The 21925-nt window shown below is 36.9% G+C and overlaps 1 protein-coding gene across 7 annotated transcripts in view; it reads left to right on the top strand.

The window, feature by feature from the left end:
* Pak1 (p21 (RAC1) activated kinase 1) overlaps positions 1-21925 on the top strand; it is a 141213-nt gene that overhangs the window by 48181 nt on the left and 71107 nt on the right. For 2 of the 7 annotated variants that reach the window (XM_021725124.3, XM_005323236.5), the window contains exon 1: positions 7957-8187. The exons of the other annotated variants lie outside the window; for them this stretch is intronic. The gene's annotated coding sequence lies outside the window, so the exon portion shown is untranslated. Of the gene's footprint in view, positions 1-7956; positions 8188-21925 lie in introns of those variants that run through there. 7 annotated transcript variants of the gene reach the window in all.

The raw sequence follows: 21925 nt of genomic DNA, 5'->3' as shown, positions 1-21925 counted from the left end.
AGGTTAGCGGCCCTTCCATCTAATTACTACAAGAAATTAAATATGGCATATTTAAATGGTTGTTTTAAACCCCAAATCATCATGGGTTGACTGACTTCCTTTATCTGCTGGTATAAGTTTTAAATTTTAATTCAATAAGTGTATTGTTCTACAAGTTTTTTGTGGTTGCAAAAGAATCAAATAAAAGCAATCATTTTCAAATTTATAGGCATTTCAGTCAAAGTAGTTGTCAAAGATATAAGCTATTAGGTTGAAAGCTGTACTCTATAAATAAAATTATGGTAAGTGAAATAAGTAGTGGAGCACTTGCCTAGCACGTGTGAGGCACTAGGTTTGCTCCTTTCTAATTAATATTATTGATTATTAACTTTTATAATAGTTAACAAGTTTTGCAAACTTATAAGTCTACAGAGGTCATATATGTTACCTAAAAGGATCTACTTAGGCCTCAGAAGATTCCACAAACAAAAGACTACTGGCCAGAGTCCATGGCTAGTAAGAGTAATATGTGAATTATTTACTTTGTAAGCCAAAGTATTATATAAATGCAAGGAGTTGTTGCACTTAAGACAAATTAACTTGTAAAATTTTTAGCGAGTCAATTGTTAACTCTAAAATTTAATTTCTTTGTATAATTTCTGGCAAGTCAATTGTTATCTCTAAAATTTAATTTTTTTGAATGTGTGGCTTTATCTCTAAAGTCCCTTCTACTACCTCATTTGTAATGCTTTTTCATTTCTTTAGCTAGTAGTTCCTTCCTTGATTATAAGCTGTTAGCCTTTAGTAATAAATAAAATTGCTGGCATCTTACCAGTATGTCTCAATTTCATAAGTCTTGTGTTTCATCAGAGGGAGCCAAATTTAGCCAAGTTTCCTATAGCAGCACCCATGATTGGGGGAGAAAGAGAATGAGAATGTGAGGGGAGGGGTGGGTGGGGGGAAGCCTTTTATAACTAAACCAGCATTTGGATTTTCAGAACTAAAATCTAAAATAGAATATGTCTCAATTTGATCTTTCCTGCTGAAGGTGTTTGTGGTCCTGCCTAACACTGTGTGATAGGTTTTTTTTTTTTTTTTGAGGGTGAGGTCTTTTTTTCTTTCTAATTATAGTTATACATCATACTTGGGTTTATTTTGACAAAAGCATGCATGCATGGTATTTGATTTCAATCCCTGTTTTCCCACATTTCCCTCCCCTCTTCCTATCCCCTATTTTCCTTCCTCTACTGCTCTTCCTTTCACTCATTTATTTATTTTTGATTGGTATTTTTTACATATACACAAAGGTAAAATCCCCTGTGTTATATTTATATATGCATATAATGTGATTTTGTTAAATTCATCCCATATTTCCTCCCCTTTCCTGTTCCCCCCATCTCTTCTTTCTGTTCCATTGATCTTCCCTTCTGTATGGCATCAGATCTCCTCACCCCACATCTGCTTTCTTTCCCTTATTTTGTTCTTGGTTCTACATATGAAAGAAAACAATCCGAATTTTCTGAATCTGGCTTACTAGCTTGGCATGATGTTCTCCATTTTCTTTGATTTACTGGAAAATGTAATAATTTATTAAAAAAATCTTTAGTTGTAGATGGACACAATACCTTTATTTTATTGATTTTTATATGATGCTGAGGATTAAACCCAGTGCCTCTCGTGCTAGGCAAGTACTTTATCACTGAGCTAGAACCTCAGCCTGCCATAATTTCATTCTTCTTTATGACCCAATAAAACTCCATTGTGCATATATACCATATTTTCTTAATCCATTTATTTATTGAAAGACATTTGGGCTGATTCCATAATTTGTCTGTTGTGAATTGTGCTGCTATAAACTTCGAAGTGCTTGTATCCCTATAGTATGCCGATTTTAGTTCTTTTGGATAAATACCAAGGAGTAGAATAGCTGGGTCATATGATGGTTGCATTCCCAGCTTTTTTTGAGGAATCTCCATATTTCGTACCAGAATGGTTGTACTGATTTGCAGTCCCACCAACAATGTATGCATATACCTTTTCTCCTGCATCGTCCTCAGCATTTACTATTATTTGTGTTCATAATAATTGCCATTCTGACTGGAATGAGATTAAAATTTTAGAGTAGTTTTTATTTGCATTTCCCCAATTACTAGAGATATTGAACTTTTTTTTCATATATTTGTTGGCAACAATATTTTTCCTTTTTCTTTTTGTTACCCACCATTGAACCCAGAGACACTTAACCACTGAGCCCCATCCCTAGCCCTTTTTATTTGTTTATTTAATTTTGGTGTTAAGATTTTTGAAAACTTAACACTGAGGCAGGTCTTCCTGCCTCAGCCTTCATAGTTGCTGAAGTTCTTTTTATATTCTGGATACTAATCCTCTGTCAGAGGAGCAGCTGGCAAAGATTTTTTTCCCACTCTGTAGGCTGTTTTTACATTCTTGTTTCCTTTGCTGTGTAGAAGCTTTTTAATTTAATGCTTCCCCTCTTATTGATTCGAGTTTTTTATTTCTTGAGCATCAGGGATCTTGTTAAGGAAGTTGATACCTGCACCTGTATGTTGGAGTATTTATCATATGATTTCTTTGAGCAGTTGCAAAATCTCTAGTCTAATTCCTAAATCTTTGATCCATTTTGATTTGATTTTCTGTGCAGTGTGAAAGATAGGGATCTAGTTTCATTCTTTTACATAGGGATATCCAGTTTTTCCAGAACCATTTGTTAAAAAGGCTATCTTTACTTGCAACATATTTTTTGGCATGTTTGTCAAATATCAGATGATTATAAATATGTGTTTTTTTTTTCTCTGTGTCCTCTCTTTTCCACTGGTCTTCATGTCTATTTTGATGCCAATACCATGTTGTTTTTGTTACTGTAACTCTGTGGTATAATTTGAGATCAAGTATGGTTATTATGCTCAGGATTGCTTTGGCTATTTTGGATCTCTTATTCTTCCAAGTATTTTTTTTATTCTGATGCTTTTATTTTGAATTAGCTTGAGTAACATATTATTTTTAAAATATCCATTTCATGAGAATTTTTAGATTAATTTCAATACAGTTGTTCATCATATTTATTTATTTATTTTTTAAAAATTCTTTCTTTCTTCCTTCCTGCCTTCCTTTCTTTCTTTCTTTATACAGGAAATGGAAACCAGGAGTGCTTTTACCATAGAACTACATCCCCAGGGGTATATAAGAAAGGAAATATTTAGAAAAGTAAATAAGTTTATTTACTTACTTATTGAGAGTCTTGTTAAGTTGCTGAGGGGCTAACTCAGTTGCTGAGGCTACCCTGGAACTTGGGGTCCTCCTGCCTCAGCCTTCATGGTTGCTAAAATTATAGCTGTGTACCAACATGCCCAGAAACTTACATTTCTAATTCTCCATAACTATTATACTACTTCCCTTTTTTACTCCTGAATATTAAGGACATCTATCCTTTCTGCTAGAGTTTATTAATTTTCAAAATATTTTAAAAAATTAGTTGTAGATTTTAATTTTCCTTCTTTATTATCAATTTTATGAATTTGTGATTTTATATGATTATTTATTGTATTGTACTTACTTGGGCTTTAATTGTTCTTTTTTATTTGTTTGCTTTTTTAGCTCTGTGAAGTAGTTTAAATAATTGCTGTATGTATATTCCCCCCTTCTTATGTAGACATTATTAAAGCAATAGTTTTTCCTTCAAGTAGTACTTTGCCTGCACCTAGACACTGTATATTTTATATCTACATTATCCTTCAGTTCAAAATTTTTTTTCATTATATCTTTTAGTAGTTTTTAATAATCTGACATTGATCTTCCAAATAATTTAAAGATTGTTTTTTCCAGTTCTTTGAAGAATGTCATTAGTATTTGATGGAGATTCCATTGAATCTGTATATTACTTTTGGTAGTATGGTCATTTTGACAATATTTATTTTGCCTGCCATAGATATATTGTTGCTTCTTTTACCTCATCCTATTTATTTTATTTAGTTTTCTAGGGTAGCACTTTGCAGTTTAATATATACCAACCTCCCCTATTAGTGGTGATTTCCTGGAGGTATAGGTCATTTTTTGGTGATCTTTAATTCCCAAAACTTAAGACAGATAAGAGCACATGATAAATGTTTAATAAATACTTGAAGAATACTTACTAGATTTGCAGGTGACATTGTTTAGAAGGGAGAACTAATATGCTAGTTGGCAGAGGGAGAGGGTGAGAGCTTGAATAGATGGGCTAAAGCTAGCAAGGTGAAATTTAAGAGGATGAGAGTAAAGCTCTGCATTTTATGGGTCAAAGAAATGGCAACATATGAGCGGACTAAGGAAACTTAGCATGATGCTATTCTTATGAAAATGGTGGTTTTGGCTGCCTAAGCTCAATGTCAGACAAAGGCACTGCAGTGGTTAAAAATCCAGTGCAGCTTCAGACTGAATTATTGGAAATACTAAATATAATTAAAGGAGGTGATTGTCCTACTATATTATGCTGGGGTCAGAACAATCTCAGAGTTTTATGTTCCTCTTAGGGGTACTAGACATTGAGAATCATTAAAAGAGGACTCTGTTTAGTGGAGGTGGCCCTAAAACACTAACTTCCCAGTCTGCAGTGCGATAAGCATAGAAATTGTGAGGTATTTAGAAATGTTTATTGCAATTTGACAGAGTAGCTTTATGTCTAATGAATCTAATAAAAGAAAGTAACCATCTTATCCTTTTTTTCACTTGATATTTTCCCTTTATTTATTTTATTTTAATTGACTGTTTTTCAGAGGAGTTCTGGGTTTATAAAACAATTGAGCAGAACATACAGAGACCTCTGTGCATCTTCTAATTTCCTTTAATCAACATGTTGCAATAGTATAGTATTAATGAACCAATATTGATGTGTTATTATTGATCAGAGTCTGTAGTTTATATTATAGTTTATTCCCTGTGTTGTATAGTTCTGTGCATTTTGACAAATGCATAATGTCACATATCCACCATTATAGTATAATACAGAATATTTTCATCATTCTAAAATGTCCTGTGCTTTACCTTTTCATCCCTAATCCATTTTTCAGATTGGCTTCTTTCACATAACATTTTACATTTAAGAATTTTCCATGCCTTTTTGTGTGGCGATAGTTTCTTTTTATTGCATATTCCATTGTATGGACTTACCACAGTTTATTCACTCACCTATTGAAGAACATCTTGGTTGCCTCTAGTTTTTGGCAATTATGAATAAAGGTGCCATAAACATCAATGGGCCACTTTTTATATAAACATAGTTTCTATCTTATTTGGGTTAAATATCTAGAAGTGCAATTGCTGGATTATTTAGTAAGTATATTTTATTATGTAAGAAACTGCCAAATCATCTTTCAAATTGGAGTCCATTTCCATTTCTATTAGCAGTGAATGAGAATTCTTGCTGTTCCATGTCACATAATCATTTGGTGTTGTCAATATTTTGGATTTTAGTCATTCTAATAATATCATATTGTTGTTCTAATTTGCAGCTCCCTAATGACTTACTTACTATGTTGAGTATCTTTTTACATGCTTATTTGTCATGTGTATATATTCTTTGGTGAGGTATTTGTTCAGATCTTTATATAGACCTTTTTTTTTATTGGGTATTTGTTTTCTTATATTTCAGTTTTAGGAATTCTTTGTATAGTTTGGGGGCAGGGGCTGTAGCTGGTAGCAGAATGCTTGCCTAGCATGGGTTCAATTATTTTTAGCACTGCATAAAAATATATATGTAATTACTTAAAAAAACAATAAAAAGAATCTTAAAATAATTCTTTTTATAATATGGATACAAGTTCTTTATTAGATGTGTTTTGCAAATATTTTCTTCTGGTTTGTGCTTTGTCTTTTCATTCTCTTAACCTTATTTTTTGCAAAACAGAAGTTGTAAATTGTTATCAAATCCAACTTGTCAATTTTTTCTTCCAAGGATCATATTTTTGGTATTATATCTAAAACGTTATTGCTAAATTTAAGGTTATCCAGATTTTCTCCTGTGTTATCTTTGAGACATTTTATAGTGTTGCATTTTATATGTAGTCTTATGATCCATTTTGAGTTAATTTTTCTGAAAAAAATATGTGTTTAGATGATTTGTTTATTTATTTTTATAATGCTAGTGGAAAGTGATCTCCCTGTTCCTGTGTATATATATTCCAGCAAAGCCTGGATGACCATCTATAAGAGGATGCCACATGGGGTGGAATGTTGAATAAGATGACATGGTGTGATTATTTATAGTTTAGTTTGAAAAACTGTGTCCAAGTCAGAGAACTTTTTCTGTTATTTATTCTGTAAATTGGTATGAAAGATAGTGTAAAGTCAAGGTCTTATACTATCTTTCATTTCAATTTATAGAGTGAAGAGCAGAAAAAGCACTTTGACACTGAGTTCTCAGAATGTAGTTGATCTCCTCATCTTTATTATTGTGTCAATCTAGGTGTCTTCAAGAAATTTCCTCTACTAAATTTGAGATCTCTGTTGGTTGGAACAGCACATGTCCTCAGGGCCTAAGAAGGGTGAATAAATACTTTTAAAAGTTCCTTCTTTATTCATGGAGTTCTTCCCTAACATCCTCTTCAGTTAGACTAATTTGGGCATACTGAATGAAACTGTAGATGTCTGTCAAGAAGATTGATTCATACCATAAAAATCAGGCTTAATGCTGGTTACCTGCTCTTTGCCAGGCAGTAAAGAGAGAGATATTGCAGTTAATAGAGGTCTCATGTAACACAGTGATCTCATATAAAACAGCATGGCAGACATAAATAAATAAGCAAGAGAAATAAATTAAGCATAGGTTTAGGAGTTAGACTAGGGCATGGATACTTTAATCATTTACCAGATGTTTGATCTTGGTTAAGTCACTGCTCTCTCTTATTTCATTCTGTCTTATACCCATTCTGCTGCTGTTTCTACTAAGCTATATCTTTAGAATGAGGTTATGTTTTCATCTTATTTTACATTAGTCTAAATTATTTTCTATCACCTGAGCTCTATAGGAATATACTAAGATGTTTTCATGTCTCCTTCTCCTTGGATCAGTCAGTGATCTTTTTAAAATATTAGATCTTGTCATTCTGCTTAAAAACCTTCCAAAGTCTTCCTGTTGAAAAGGGGAATGAAATCTGAACTCCCAGTTATGACCTGGAAGAGATAATCTGTGTAACCTGACTCCTGCCTTGTCTTTCAAGAGCAAGGGTGGGTTGGGTAAGAGGGGTGAATAATTAAGTAATACTGCCTCCTAAGGAGCATTTGACAAAGTGTGAATGTGTTTTCTTTTTTTTTCCCAGTTTTTGGGAGACACCCACTAGTGGTGTGTCTGATCTGTAGTGTGTTGGTGAATAATCTGTAGTGTGTTATTCAGCTCAGGTTCCATCTGCATGCCTGATACACAATTAGGTGCTATAGAAATGTTGTATGAGACTACATTTTCCTTGACCTCATTTTGACAAATGAGATTTAACATAGTGCCTCCTTTATAAGATAGATGTGAGTTTTATAAAGCATATGGTACACAATATAGCTCTTAATGACTAGGTAGCTATTGAGGGTTTTTTTTTTTTTTCCCTACAAGCATTTATGAGAGCCCACCCAGTCTTTTCCTAGGACATCATTTTTAGGAGAATAGAGTAGGGGGATACGGTGAATCTGCATCTCTTTCCGGGGCTTACTGTGATAAAGAGTTCTGAATCTGATTTGAGGTCTAGAAGACTCCTTTGTGCCAGCTGCAGAAACTAAGGCACCCGGGAACTCTGGTTCTTTTTACTTGACTCTGGGCCTCACCCAGGACTCTGGCAGGCCTTGGAAAGCTTGGCCCTAGAGAGAAATTACCTCCTACAAGAGAAGGCGGGGGAGAAGAGGCAAGACGTGGGAAGGGAGCCGTCACCACCCTCAGCACTTTGCAGAAAGGAGAAGCGGCGGCCTCATCCCGCCTCCTCCCTCCCTCCTTCCCCGCCCCTGGTCCCTTCCTTCGTCAAACCGCCGGGGCGCCTCTTCTGCTGCTGCCTGCGAGGGCGCGAGCGTGCTGCACCTCGGGAGCTGGGCGGCTGCGTTGCCAGAGCCCGGCCCAGACAAATCAGGCGAGCTGGTGGAGCCCGGGCTTTGTGCGCACCGCTGGGCGGCTAGAGGGAGAGGTGCGGCTCTGCGACAGAAACAATCGCTAGAGATGCCGGGGCCGGCTCTCCGCACCAGGTAATGCCGCCTCTGCCTGCGGTTTGCCCAGCTGGGCTGTGCTCTGATCAGGTCTCTTCTGGCTTCCGGGAGTGGAGATGTTGGGGGAGTATTACATTCCCCTTATCTTAAGGGACCCTTAATGAAAGAAAGGGCGGATGGTGGAACCTTCACTTGAGCCCACCCAGGCTTAGGCCTTCACTGGAATCAGAGATCTGGCCAGGGAAGGGTGTGAAGGGGAAGCTGGGCTTTTGGGGAACTGTTCCGCTTTAGGGGGCCCACTCCTTCGTAAGGACTCCTCTGCTTGGTGGCCAGGCTTATGCTTTCCTTGCCTTGGCTGACAGCCTGCTTGCTGGGACCCAGGCCTGAGGGGATTGTTTTCTGATAAGAAGTGGAGGGAGCTGGGAGATGGGAGACCTGGGTGCTGGTGGCCTCTGTGAACCTCAGTTTCCTTATCTTTAAGGAAGGGCGTGACATTCTGTTTGGAACTCTGGCTTTCCCAGGCTGTCAGTCTTTTGGAAAGGTGATTTAGTTAAAGGGTTTGAATAGGTTGTACCGATGTCCCCCAACACTGTGGGAGACCTAGGTGAACTTGGTACAGGCAGACACTGGTATCCTGTCTTTCAGCCAGCCTTTTGTATGGCATCTTGATGGTCTGTTTAGAACCCAGTGAGATCAGGGGCAAGACAGAGGCTGAGAATGCCAATGCTTATATTAGGATTGACTGTGGGTATGTTATGGGTAGGGAGGTGGCGTTGAGAAAAAACAGGTCAAAGTATGTTAATGTTTTTTCTTTGACCTGGCCAATTCTTCAATAATTAGATATAAAGCTGCTTTAAACTAGGCTGCCTTCTCTAGAGCACTCTATTCTGCTAAGTAAATGACAGACCTTGAGACTGGGTAATGTCTAGATCACTATAATTCTTCCCTTCTTTATTATTTGGCACCAGGAAACTCATGTCAGGCCTGATACTAACCTGCTTGATAATTTTGAACCTCCTTTCTTTTCCCAGTTTTTCTGTGACTCTTCTATCTCTCCTTCCTTTTCTTTCTTTCTCCTCCTGGTCATTTTTCCTGTCCCTGCCCCCACCTATCCACCTCTCTTGTTCCCTTCTTTCTGCTCTCCTCCTGGTCATTTTTCCTGTCCCTGCCCCCACCTATCCACCTCTCTTGTTCCCTTCTTTCTGCTCTCCTCTTGTTTTCCTTTTCTTATCTCTCCACCTTCATAAGCTTTTTTTCTCTTGGGTCCTCTGTCTCTTGTTTAGACTTTCTTCTCTTTTCCTCTTAGAATTTTTGGTTACAGTTTCTCATTATATAGGTTGCTTATTTATAGGGTCCTTAGCTGTGGTGTTTGTGAGGCTCAAACATTCCTTGTTTTCTACCCAACCCCCTGCTTTTAGCTTTCACCTAAATTTTATCTTCCCCAAATGTCTGTCTCTCTTTACTGCCCCCATGCTTTGCCTTGGGCATGACAATAAGCATTCCATCTTTATGGATTTGTTCCCCACTTTCTTCCCTTGAAGTGTGGAGGGCAGCAGGTGGACAATGGGGAAGAAGCAAGATTGGAAGTGGGCAGCTTTTCAAAGCTGGAGTTGGGGGTAAGCAAGAGTGTCAGATAGGGCTGGGCAGAGGCTAAAATTCCCTTTGAGATAACTGACTGGGAAATGACCATTGATTCTTTGGCAGTTCAGAAGAACTGTGACTTGGAGGAAAGGAGGTTGACCTATGAGTCAAGGGAGAAAAAGGGAGGTAGCAGGGGTGGGTGGAGAGAGAAGAGAAGGAGCAGTCCTGGAGGAGAAGACAGTGGTTTTTTGACGACGAAGGTGACATGGGCACCTGGGTGGATGGGGTGGGCATAAAAGGAAAGATTATAGGCTTGGAAAGGGGACCATATAAGTTCATTCTCTCTACTCTTAAAACTGGCTATTAGGGCTTGTTTATATTTTTATTCAGCAAATTTTTCTTAAGCAGTGGCCCCAAAGTGAGGGAAGAGAGAGGAAGCAGATAAGAATGTCAAGACTGCTGTTTTATTGGCACTCACTGTGTGGAATGTGGAATGTGCATGTTTCAATGTGGCACCCATTCATTCTATGAATCATCATCTTTATACTAATTATACTAGTATTGGGGATACAAAAGTAGAAATTGATCTCAGTTACTACTTTCAAATTCAGGTCAAGGATTGTGGAAGCTCATGTGATAAGTTTTGTAGAGGGAATCTCAAGGGGGCTGTGATAATGTAGGGGAGGGAACTTAAAATTCAGCAAGTCAGTGGCAAAGCTGGGATCCAAACTCAAGTCTACTCTAATGGTGATATCAATGCACTTACATCATGTTATCAACCATGTATGTGCATAGAGTGTGCAAAGAATAAAGTGCTATACAGATGTTTTTATGGATGTACCTGAATGCATTCTCAAGCAATGAAAAAAATGTTCAGAGGCTATAGCCTGAAAGCCTAATGATGCCACTGACTAGTCTAAAACTGAGCCTCAGTTTTCAATGAATAAGGGAAAAAGGACTACAGAAGGTTTTAGGACTTGATAATTGAGCCCATGTTTAAAAAAGGAGTCCAAGAGGTATATAAGAGTGCTTTTTTTTGAGTGGCAAATATAAAAGATATTATTTTTAATGACAGTGATATAGCAAACATAAAAAAAGAGATAGGGAAGAGATTAAAGTAGATTTGAGTTCAATTCAAATCCTAATGTTACTGTTTACTAGTTATCTGAATGTTAGTTTCTCTAAGCTTCATATATAAAATGGAAGATATATCTATCTTGAAAGGTTATTATCAAACTTAAAAGTAATTATATAAAAAAGAAATAATAATTGTATTTATATTTTTAATAGTTATTCTTATCTTGTAAAAATAAACTCTCAAGTCACCTCTGAAGAAAGTCTTCCTTGACTCCTAGACTCCTAGACTTGTCTGGATTCATTTAGCACCTTTATGCTTTTTCTCAACACTCATTACTGGCACTTTTTAAAAAATACCTTTATTTTATTTATTTATTTTTTATGTGGTGCTGAGGATTGAATCCAGTGTGTCTCACATGTATTAGGCAAGTGCTCTACCACTGAGCCATAAACCCAGCCCTTGTGACACTTATATTTGGTGTAGTTATTGTGATTTATGTGTCTGCTTCTCCTTGCCTGTGAGTTTTTTGAGGGAAGAGACAGGGACTAGTAAATCTTAGGGTCTACTGAGTGCCTACTTTTACCAACTTTTATTTATTTGCTAAGTATATTTGGTAAATACAAGAGATTTAATTGTTACTTTGTAAAAACTTATTGTCTATTGAGGGAGATGAGTCATAACAAAGCAAATATAATTAAAACTCATGACAGATACTGTGAAAACCAGGAGTTCCATTTGGTCATGTCAGGTTTAACCATCTACTGGACAACTGCACCTGCATTTCTCACCAGTACCTCAATGTGGGTGGAGTTGTCTAATAGATAGTTATTAGTTTGAAAGAGCTGTTTGGCAAGAGAACATGGGCATCATCACTATACCTATGGAATGTAAAGCTATGGGAATGGGTGAGGGCATCTTGGGAGTGTAGTGTAAGAGTAAAGGGGATTCTGAGCCTTAAATGTGTGAGGATAACTGGAAGAGGGTCTACAAAGGAAAGAAGAGTAGACAGAAAAGTGGAAGCAAAGCCAGGAGAATTTGCTTCCCCAGAAGTCAAGAAAGTGTTTGAAAGAGAAGGGAAGGCAATTATGTTGGATGTCAGTTCTCTGCTCAAAATTCTGTAGTGTCTTTTGGTGGAATTGTAAATTAGTACAACCACTATGGAAATCAGTATGGAGGTTCCTCAAAAGACTAGGAATGGAATCTTCATACAACCCAGTTATACTACTCCTTGGTGTTTATCCTAAAGAATTAAAGTCAGCATACTATAGGTGATACATGCATATCCATGTTTATAGCAGCACAATTCACAGCAGCCAAACTGGAACCAGCCAGCCTAGGTGTCCATCAGCAAATAAATGCATAAAGAAAATGTGGTATATATACACAATAGACCACAAATTTAAAGCCATAAAGAAAAATGAAATTATGTCATTTTCAGGAAAATAGATGAAACCTGAGACCATTATGTTGAGTGAAATAAACCAAACTCAAATGTTTGTTGTATGTTTTCTCTCACATGTGGAAGCTAGAGAGGAAAAGAGGAAAAGAAAGGTGGGTGGGCAGGGATCTCATGAAAATCAAAGGGAGATCTGTAGAGTTAAGGGACCAAGGGATGAGAAGAGGGGATAGAGAGGGGAAGTGCCAAGGAGTGATATTGGCCAAATTATATTGTTATATTGTGTGCATGTATGAATACATAACAACAAATCCCATCATTATGTACAGTTATAATGTACCAATAAAAAATGTGGAAAGAGAAAAATACCTCAGTGTCTTCCTATACTTGCTACTTATTGTCTAGTCTTATCTAGATTTCTTATTGTTGCCTATGAGGCCCTGCATTATCTGAGCTCTGACTGTATCGCTAATCTCAGTCTCTTACAACATATCTCTTTGTTCATTCAACTTTAGTCTCGCTGTTCTAGGTGCTATTCTAGGTGCCCAGTATATTCTCATGTCTTCTTCTAGATATTATTATGATTTGTTGTTTCATTTAATTTAGGTCTTACATGTCACTTCCTCAAAGAATCCTGTCCTGATCAGGCCATCCCTGTGTTCACACATACATATGGACTTGACATCATGTATTTATTTGTTCATTTCTATGTTTACTTCTCTTACTAGACCATAAACCTAGTGAGCAGAGAAATTTTTTCTTGTTCAACTAGATTAGTAATGATGAGTTGTATATTTATAATAAATACTTGTTGTGACAAAATTTATCAAATGACTGAATATATCTAACAGAGAGAGAAAGCATGATATAACTGAAAGAGATCATTCCAGGTGAGAAGGAGTGCAAATGAAGGAACACAGGGAGAAAAGAGAATTTTTTTTTTTTTTTTTTTTTTTTTTGTGGTGCAAGCACTCTACCAACTGAGCTATATCCCCAGCCCAAGAGAATGGTTTTTGATGGGAGGAAGGACACCTTTGTTACAATTAGAAGGAGAAGGAGAACAGAGGTACAGAGAGGCATAAAGATTTAGATCTGTAAGATGCAGTTTCCCTGCAAAAATTTCTGTTTTTTCCTTGAAAGTAAGGTCATCAGCTAAGAGGAAGGGTGAGTGGGAAGTCATAGGAAGTAATGGAGGAAGTCAACTTTCAAGGGAAAGCAGGAAACCAGGTTTTGTTATATTCTCTAAGACACTGGCTGCTTCAGTATAGAGACAGTTTAAAGCACCAAGTTCAGCTATCCTAAAACTGGAATTTTACCAATTTAATTTTGGAAAGGGAGAGAAGGGCAAGTATTTGTTTTTGTTTTTTTATGTTTGAATAATTTTGAGAGACTATGATGAGGTAAAGAGAAATGATGGCGGGGCAACTGATGGATAATTTATTAAAACTCAAAATGAAATCTAGGAATTGTAATAGTTCTTAGCAAGTGAGCTGCTGTATTTGGAATATATATAGAATTCATTTGTGATATTGGAGTTGATGGACATGTTGGTGATCAGGTCCAGGAAGTGATCATGGGACTATTGGCTAAGTTGGGCCTAGGGTCAGAAAATGAAGTGGTATTGATAGAATTGTCATTGTGGCTGTTAAAGTCAGCTAGAGTGATAACTAGACTAGTACAGAAAGACTGAGCCGGGAACTTAAAGCCTTTGAGTGGGAGTGACAAGGAAATATAGCAGCAAAGAAGTATGGTAGCAGTCAGTGGGCTACTCAAAGGAAAATAGAAGTTTTTATAAGAGGAAGGTAAAGACATCATTTGCAAATGGCACCTAAAACTTGTGGCATGACTGAGAGAGAAAAGACAGCCTGCAATTGAGAGGGCTACTAGAGAAGTCTTTTCAAGTGATAGCCAGGTTCTTTTAAGGCAAGAAGTCAAAGGGGAGTTAGCCAGTGACAAATAGGAAGTTCCAAAGGAAATAGTGAAAAGGGTTCCAGGGTCAGGGAAGAGTTAGCAAATTTCGTCTGAATAGAGGCTCTACAGAGAAGACTGGGGATGAGAGTTTGAGTGATCATGGATGACTGACATAAACAGTCACAGGAGGGTTGATTGGTTTAGTCCTGATTATTTTTAAAAGAAAGAAGGGTGGCCCATTTTCATGCTGTGGTTATCAACACTTCAAGAGAAATTATTCCTTTGAGGCAACATGTAGCATTGTGGGAATTATAGGACATGTTCAGGCAGAGATTGGCTGGAAGTTCAAACATCTAGGAGACAGCAGAATAAGAGTCCCCTGTTTCCTGGGAGGGACTACAGAGTCATGCCACCACACCTAGCTTAAATTTGAATTTTTTTGCCTTAACTGTTGGGAACAACTCAACTGGGGCTACTGGTCATGAATTTCCCAAGATAGTAAGGAGAGGATTATAAGACATGTAAGTACTATTTTCTGCAAGTACTGTAGTTACTATCTGCAGGGATGTTAAAAGTGAGAAAGTGATGTTTGTGGGAGGGGTGGGTATATAGGATTGGGTCAACCTATGTGAATTTAAATCTCTCACTCCAAATCTCTCCAGTCCTTTCCATCCCACTTTGTTCTCTCTCACATTTCTCTAATTCTGTAAGCCTCCCAGGTATAGCCCTTTGCTCACTCTATCTTAAATTACAGTTAATGTGGAAAGAATGTTTCTAAGAGAATCAGAATAATCAGAGACTAGTTATTTCTTTATCAATATTTCTTTTAGTGATCTTAGATAAATTATATACCCCTGTGGGTTTCAGATTCTCATAAAATAAAGGTTTGGAACTGGCTGATTCTTTAGGATCCTTCCAGCTCCTTTGTTTTTTCCATGAAAAAACAGGCTGCCTTAGAAGATAAACTGTTGTTAATTACCTGTTGTGTGCCATATCTGTGCTGGGTGGACCCTGGGGACATAGAGATTAAATAGACTGAACTTCATCCCTTGAGTTATTCATAGCCTGGTGAGGTTATGAATTATGGTCAATAAGATTGCTCCATAGAAATAAAAAGTGCTCTTAAATTTTGAGGAAATGAGGAAGGGGCTTCTGCAGAGGTTTCATGGAGAAAGTGAGTCAAGTTGGGGGGCCTTGAAGGATGAGTAGGAGCTTGCTTGGCAAACAAGTTGGGACAATTATGCAGATAGAGCAGTAAGGGAAAGACAGGAGCATGAAAGCATGACCACATACTGATGGCCACCTCCTATTCTAGGGAATAGTACAGATGAACCTAGAATAGGTGGGGAAGGGAACAGATATTTATTGGATATCTATTTTGTGCCAAGCAGCATGCTGGTACTGTGTGTGTGTGTGTGTGTGTGTGTGTGTGTGTGTGTGTGTGTGTAGGCTTTTGAATTCTCATAACTCTATAAAATAGTTTAGCCTGGATTGTATTTTACATAAGAGGCAATGGAGGAGGAGAAATTAAAGTAGTTTTTCTGAAAGCCCAGAAACAATCTACGATTTTCTTCTCTGCTGCCCCAGCAGTTATTTTCTTGTTGCTAAAGCAGAGCAAGTGGCTGGAGGCTGCATAGTGGGGATGTCTTTGACGTGTTAGAAGGACATCCCTCAGCAAATTCAAGGCTGCGGCATTCCAGTCTCCTGCCAAAGAAAACCTCTTGGCACAGATTAATTAAAGATCAGATTCTCATAACCAGGCGTCAAGGGCGTATTATACTTCCTAGTTCTGGGAGGAGCGTTGGTCGTGCCAGTTGTAGCTGCCCTGGGTTGTTCAAAGTAAGAAATGTGATTAGTATGTGCAGTAGGTCTCATTTCTTCTTTTTCCTTTCCCTCTTTCATTTTAAATAATGGCCTGAGAAATTACCTAGTGATATTAGAAGTGATCTAGTCTACTTCTTTGCCTCTCGAGGCAGCAGTGGTGTATGGTGTAGTGTTCTGTCGCCATGTAGACATCATTTCAGGTCCCTGCCTCTGATGCCCACTTGGTGTGTGGTCCTGGGTGACTGGCAGCATCTCTGAAACTTTGCTTCTTCATATTTGCTCACTGTTTTATTCCCTGTACCTAGTCTAGCCTGGCAAACAGTAGATGATAAATATTTGTTTTAATGAATGAGAAAAATGATACCAGCTAAATAGATTTCCAAGTTTTCTGTAAACTTCAAAGTGGATCTTATGTTAGTGATTATTAAAATATGAGCTCCAAATGATGACTGAAATCTTAGTTGTAAAGGTAATTAATCAAGGAGATTCTCTAGGAAAACAGTTTCTTAGAATTTTAGCAACTCTTTTAGGAAGTTTTGAGGTCCATCCTAAATCCCTGTCCCATGCTGTGAGCTCAGGGCTCAGAGTCCTCAGTACAGATGGATAGCAACTGGTGTCTTTCCCCAGGCTCACCTCTTTTCTCTTATTGTTGTCTCTCCACAGCCTTGTTTTTTAATCAACAATGTCATCTATTATTTTTAAGATTGGGCATTTATTGCTCAGCTCTAGAATATCTTAGAAAAGATCATTTTTTCTGACCCATTCTATGTGTGGTACAGTACAGAAAAGGCCCGTGGTGATATGCTGTGTCCCAATTTTTCAGTTTTTCACTGTAGTTAGCCTTTATGTTGCATTCTACCATACTGTACTCTCACATTCATGTTCTTCTATTCTCTAGGATGCATTTGCCATCTTCTTTCTGCATCAATATTATTTATGTATTTATTACCTGTTTTCTTTGGGTTAGGTATGATAATAATACTAATGATTGGATCTATCCTAGACCAATTAAATCAGACACTTAAGATCCAGATCCAGCCCAAGCATTAGTGTCTTTCCTACCAACATTATATTAGGAAAAATTTCGAACATTGAAAGGGGTTTACACAAGTGAATATTTGTGTACTCACCACCTAGATTCTGCTACCATTCACATTTTAATACACACTCATGTATTGCATAATGAATGACATTTTGGTCAACAAAGTAATTATGTGTAGTACATTATATTTGTTAATGATAATAAACAACTATAGTTTATGTATTTGCTATACATTTTTCCCTATTATTTTAGAGTGTACTTATAAAAGTAAGTTTACTGTAAAATAATATGCTAGGTTGTGCTGGCAGCAGCCTTATACATCTTGAGTTTATCACATGTGTCACTCTCTCTCTTTTTGTGGTGCTGGGAATCTAAACCAGCTTTACACATGCTAGACAAGCACTCTGCTGCTAAGCACATCCCAGCCCTACCATGTCTCTCAATTACGGTAAGAAGCCATGAGTGATTGACCCATACCGTCTAGGTTTGTGTAAATATACCCTGTGATATTCACACAGGGACACATTTCTAGGACATATCCCTATTGTTAAGCAATGCATGACTGCACTTTATCGCATCGATTATATCTTAAATATTAACTCATGTATTATGTTATATCACATCCTTGTACTCATCTATTAATCTTTTTTTAAAAATGCATTTCAAAGTAAATTGTAGGTATTAGTACACTTTCTTCTAAGTACTTAGCATTGGTGTTTTAAAAGCTCACAGGGAATAATAGTTCAAACCTGATAGTCAAGAGTTGGAGACCTCTAGGCTGACCTATTTATTTGTTAAGTTGCTGTACTTAAATACCACTTTTTGTGAAACTTCACTGATTATCCCAGTTCAATTCAGTCTTTCATTTCTGTGCTTGGACATTTTACTGTTCTACAGCATTGTTCATAATTGGCCTGGCATTATGGTTTTCTAGGTCCTGCTTCTTGGCTTACTAGACTGTGAAAGCTTCCAGGGATGGGTCATATCTTATTCATTTGTTTATTTGTTCATTCATTTATTCATTATCTATTTTTTTATTCCTGGTTTCCAACATAGCACCTTAAATGTAAATATTCAGTAAAAGTTTATTGATTTGAGGAGCTGGGGCTATAGCTGAGTGGTAAAACCCTTGCCTAGCAGGTGTGGGGCACTGGGTTCGATCCTCAGCACCACATAAAAATAAATAAATAAAGGTATTGTGTCTCTACAACTAAAAAAAAGTTTTTTTAATGTTTATTGATTTGAACAGTACTCGAATGCAAAATCTGGAAATGCATGAAAGGTATACATAACTTTCACATGTCTTTAGTCACAATACTCACATTTATGGTTTTTTTTTTTTTTAGTTTAAGAAGCGTAAGTTCATTTACCTTTTATGGAATTTAGCTCATGTTAAACATTTGGTAAATATTAATCAAGTTCAACCCACACATGCTTATTATATTTTTATATCTCCCATTGCCAGTATAGTTGGAAAATCCTTTGGGAGAGAGTTTAAAGATGAGGTTTGAAGGGCTGGGAGTGTAGCTTAATAGAAAAATGCTTGCCTAGCATGCATGGGGTCCTGAATTTCCAATACTGAAAAAAAATTGAGTTTTTCTGTAAAGAATGAGTAAAAGGTGAGTAACATTTTTTTTTGTTTTTGTTTAGAAATGGTTCTATCTATCTTTAAATTGCTGTGTGACCTTAGTGAATTTCTTCCTATTCTTTGGACCTCAATAATTCTATCTTGAATATGAAGTGTTTTCATTAGATGATCTATCTCTAAGGTTGCTTCTGACTTTGATGTTAGGTACATCTTAAAATCTTTGATTTCCTTGTTCTGTTTAATAACAGTGGCTGTGGAATCCAGAGTTATAAAATGCAAAGAGGTAGTTGTCAGTGAACACACTCCTTCCCTAAATTCCTACCCACTTTTATTCAGTATGTAAAGTTGCTTACATATGGTGGCTACCTGAAAAGTGTATTCTCCTTTTCTTTATGTTTTAACATTGTACCTAGGCTTTTTATAGTGTGCTCAAAAGAGACAAAAGTTACTATCCCTCCTTAGTTGCCCCTTGACCAGTGTAAATCTAGAGATAGCACAGTGGGAAATCAAATAGCATCTTGTAGGTGTTGAGACTTCTGTAATAAATAACAGAGCCAGTACTTAAACTCAGATCTTCTGCTTTTATATAGTCATCTTTTTACATATCACCCTACTAGTGGCCCTTTTGAAATTTCACAATGATCCTACATTTATTAGTCATTCAATGATTAATAATTAATTACTTCAGTATAATATTTTTCTCATAAATTATTAGGTTCCCTGAGTCTCTGGGGCATTGGTTAAATGTGGTCCAGTCTGTCTTTCTCTCTGTTGTCTGTTCATTGTTTGGAATGGATAGAAGACTTCCATCTACACTTTCATTATAAATGTTGTGGGGTCTAGCTTTATACTGCATCTTATCAGAAGGCATTGATTTCTCATCCTCCCAAGCCTGTTGCTTACAAGGATTGTTAGAAGACTTAAGATGTGTTTGCTATCCTCATTCAAGAGTTGAGTGTTTTTTCTTCTCCTTTCAGGACCTGTTTTCCTGTAAACCAGTTTTAAAATGTGCTAATCATTGTGCTGAGCATAGATGAACAAAATGACCAGTGAGGAGATCCGTGAGTGTAAAGACAGGAAAGACTGTGGAGCAATTATAGGAAAGGGCTACTTGGCCAGCTGCAGGGAAACTGGAAAGTTATGTACAAACCCTGAGTTCAAATAAATTCAAAGGACAGTGATCAAGAAAGTACAGAATTGTGTTCTGGGGGTATAGTTTGAAGGTACTAGAAAAGTTTAGCATTCAGAATAGATTTTGGAGATCTTGAAAGCTTATTTCAAGTATCTAAAGTTCTATCTGGGGGAGAGGTAATAGACTTTTGTGAGTAGCTCTGAGAAATGGGATTTTTGGACTAATAGATGGAAGTGATTATTTTACTTTGTTTATTCACTTGTTTTTCTATTTCACCAAGTTTGTTCAACAAATCTTTATTGGTTGCCTGTTCTGTGCCAGGCCTGGAATTGGGGATTGAGAAATACATAAAATATGAACTTTATCCTTAAGGAGTTCATAGTCTGTCTGCCAAGGAGGAGAGTGAAAGGAGGGGCAAATAGAAAATTGAGATGCAGTATGAGATAGATAGAACTTAATGTATGTGAGAATTCTTTAAATGAGTAGACAAGATAGACAAAGCTATCTTTTGAAATTCTAAATTTCCTGTTATTGAAGTTTTTTTTTTTTTAAGTACAGTAGGATAACTTATGCTGGAATGTGATAAAAGTTTGAAACATTAGATTTCAACAGATTTTAAATTATTAGTAAGTTGGAATTCTTTTGAAAATGAAGCTATAGCCCTGAGAATTCTCCAAACAGTGAAAGACTAAGACGTGAAGAACAGCCTGTAAGGTTGATAAAGCCTTTCTGGCATACTCCTGAGCTGTGGGCCTGAAAGGAGTTACATTCAACAAAGCCATTGACTGAAGGACCTGGAAATCCAGGGAGGGCTTGATTAGGGTATGAGGTGGCTGCAGGGGTATAATTTTTAAACTGGCAGTTGGAGTGGGAAGGTATACTTAAGAAGTGAGATAGTAGATGCTCTCTTTGGGTTGGGGCTGGGAGGAAAAGCAAAGGCAAATTTAGGAAGTGAAACTGGAAGAAATTGATAAAAACCACACTACCCAGAGAGTCAATCTAGATTAACAAAACTGTCCTTGCTTAATTGATTTCTTTTGCTCAAAAACAAGAGTAAGGAACAGTTGGTTTGTTAATGGTGGGTTTAGATGAATTATACAAATAAATGCATCTGAGTCTGACTTTAAAATGTGAGTAAGATTTTATTTTATTTTATTTTTTTGGTGTTAGTGCTGAGGATTGAATATAGGGCCTGCTGCAAAAGATGAGTAATATTTTTATCAGTCAGAAGAGAGAAATCATTGACAGGAATCATGATGGTCTGTGTGTGTGTGTGTAAATGTATGTAACTAAGACTATTTGATGGCCTGGATTATATATTTCAGTGGTATGGCACATTGAATCCAGGTTCAATCCCTAACACCACAAATACACACACACACACACACACACACACACACACACACACACACACACCTTGGAAAGTCTAGGAGAACAGATTTCTGAGGTGTAATTTGAATGTAGATTGTGTCTAGGTATGGTGGCTTAGTTTGTAAGGCAAGTGGATATTGATTGTGAAGGACCTTGAATTTCATCTGTATTACTAAACTCCTTAAAGGCAATGTATATTTGTATATACACACACATACACCTGTACAAGCTTTATTAATGAAAATATTCAGTATATTATAAATTAGATACTATATAGGGCACTGTTGGATTGTAGAGATGGAAAATTTGGTCCAATATTTGAGGGACATTCTGGCTTCTGGGGAAGACATACCAGTAAACAATTATAACATAGTAAAAAGAAATTTGATAACCTGGAAATGTACCCATTGTCTTGGAGCATGGAGAAGAGGACACCTTACTTCTTTTATTGGGGGTTACACACTCGACCACTGAGCCACATCCCCAGCCCTGTTTTGTATTTTCCCAACTCTTGCTGAGTTGCTTAGTGCCTTGCTGTTGCTGAGGCTGTCATTGAACTCACTATCCTCCTGCCTCAGTCTCTTGAGCTGCTGGGATTATAGGCATGTACCAGGTATAAATTTTGACCTTAACCCAGCCATACTACATCAAACTTTATGGGGCCAGGCCATAGCATCTACATTTCTAAAACATCTTATATGATTATTATGGTTTTTATTTTGGAAGACTTTTATATTTAAAGTACTGTTTGTTTGAATCCAAGGAGCTTATATTCTAAATAGTCATAATTAAAGATATAATTTCTACTTTAACACTAATAATGAGAAACTATGAATTCTGGATACATGTATGTT

This window comes from Ictidomys tridecemlineatus, chromosome 4 (assembly GCF_052094955.1).
Source record: "Ictidomys tridecemlineatus isolate mIctTri1 chromosome 4, mIctTri1.hap1, whole genome shotgun sequence".
Classification (NCBI taxonomy): domain Eukaryota; kingdom Metazoa; phylum Chordata; class Mammalia; order Rodentia; family Sciuridae; genus Ictidomys; species Ictidomys tridecemlineatus.
This window is presented reverse-complemented; position numbering and strand designations above follow the sequence as displayed.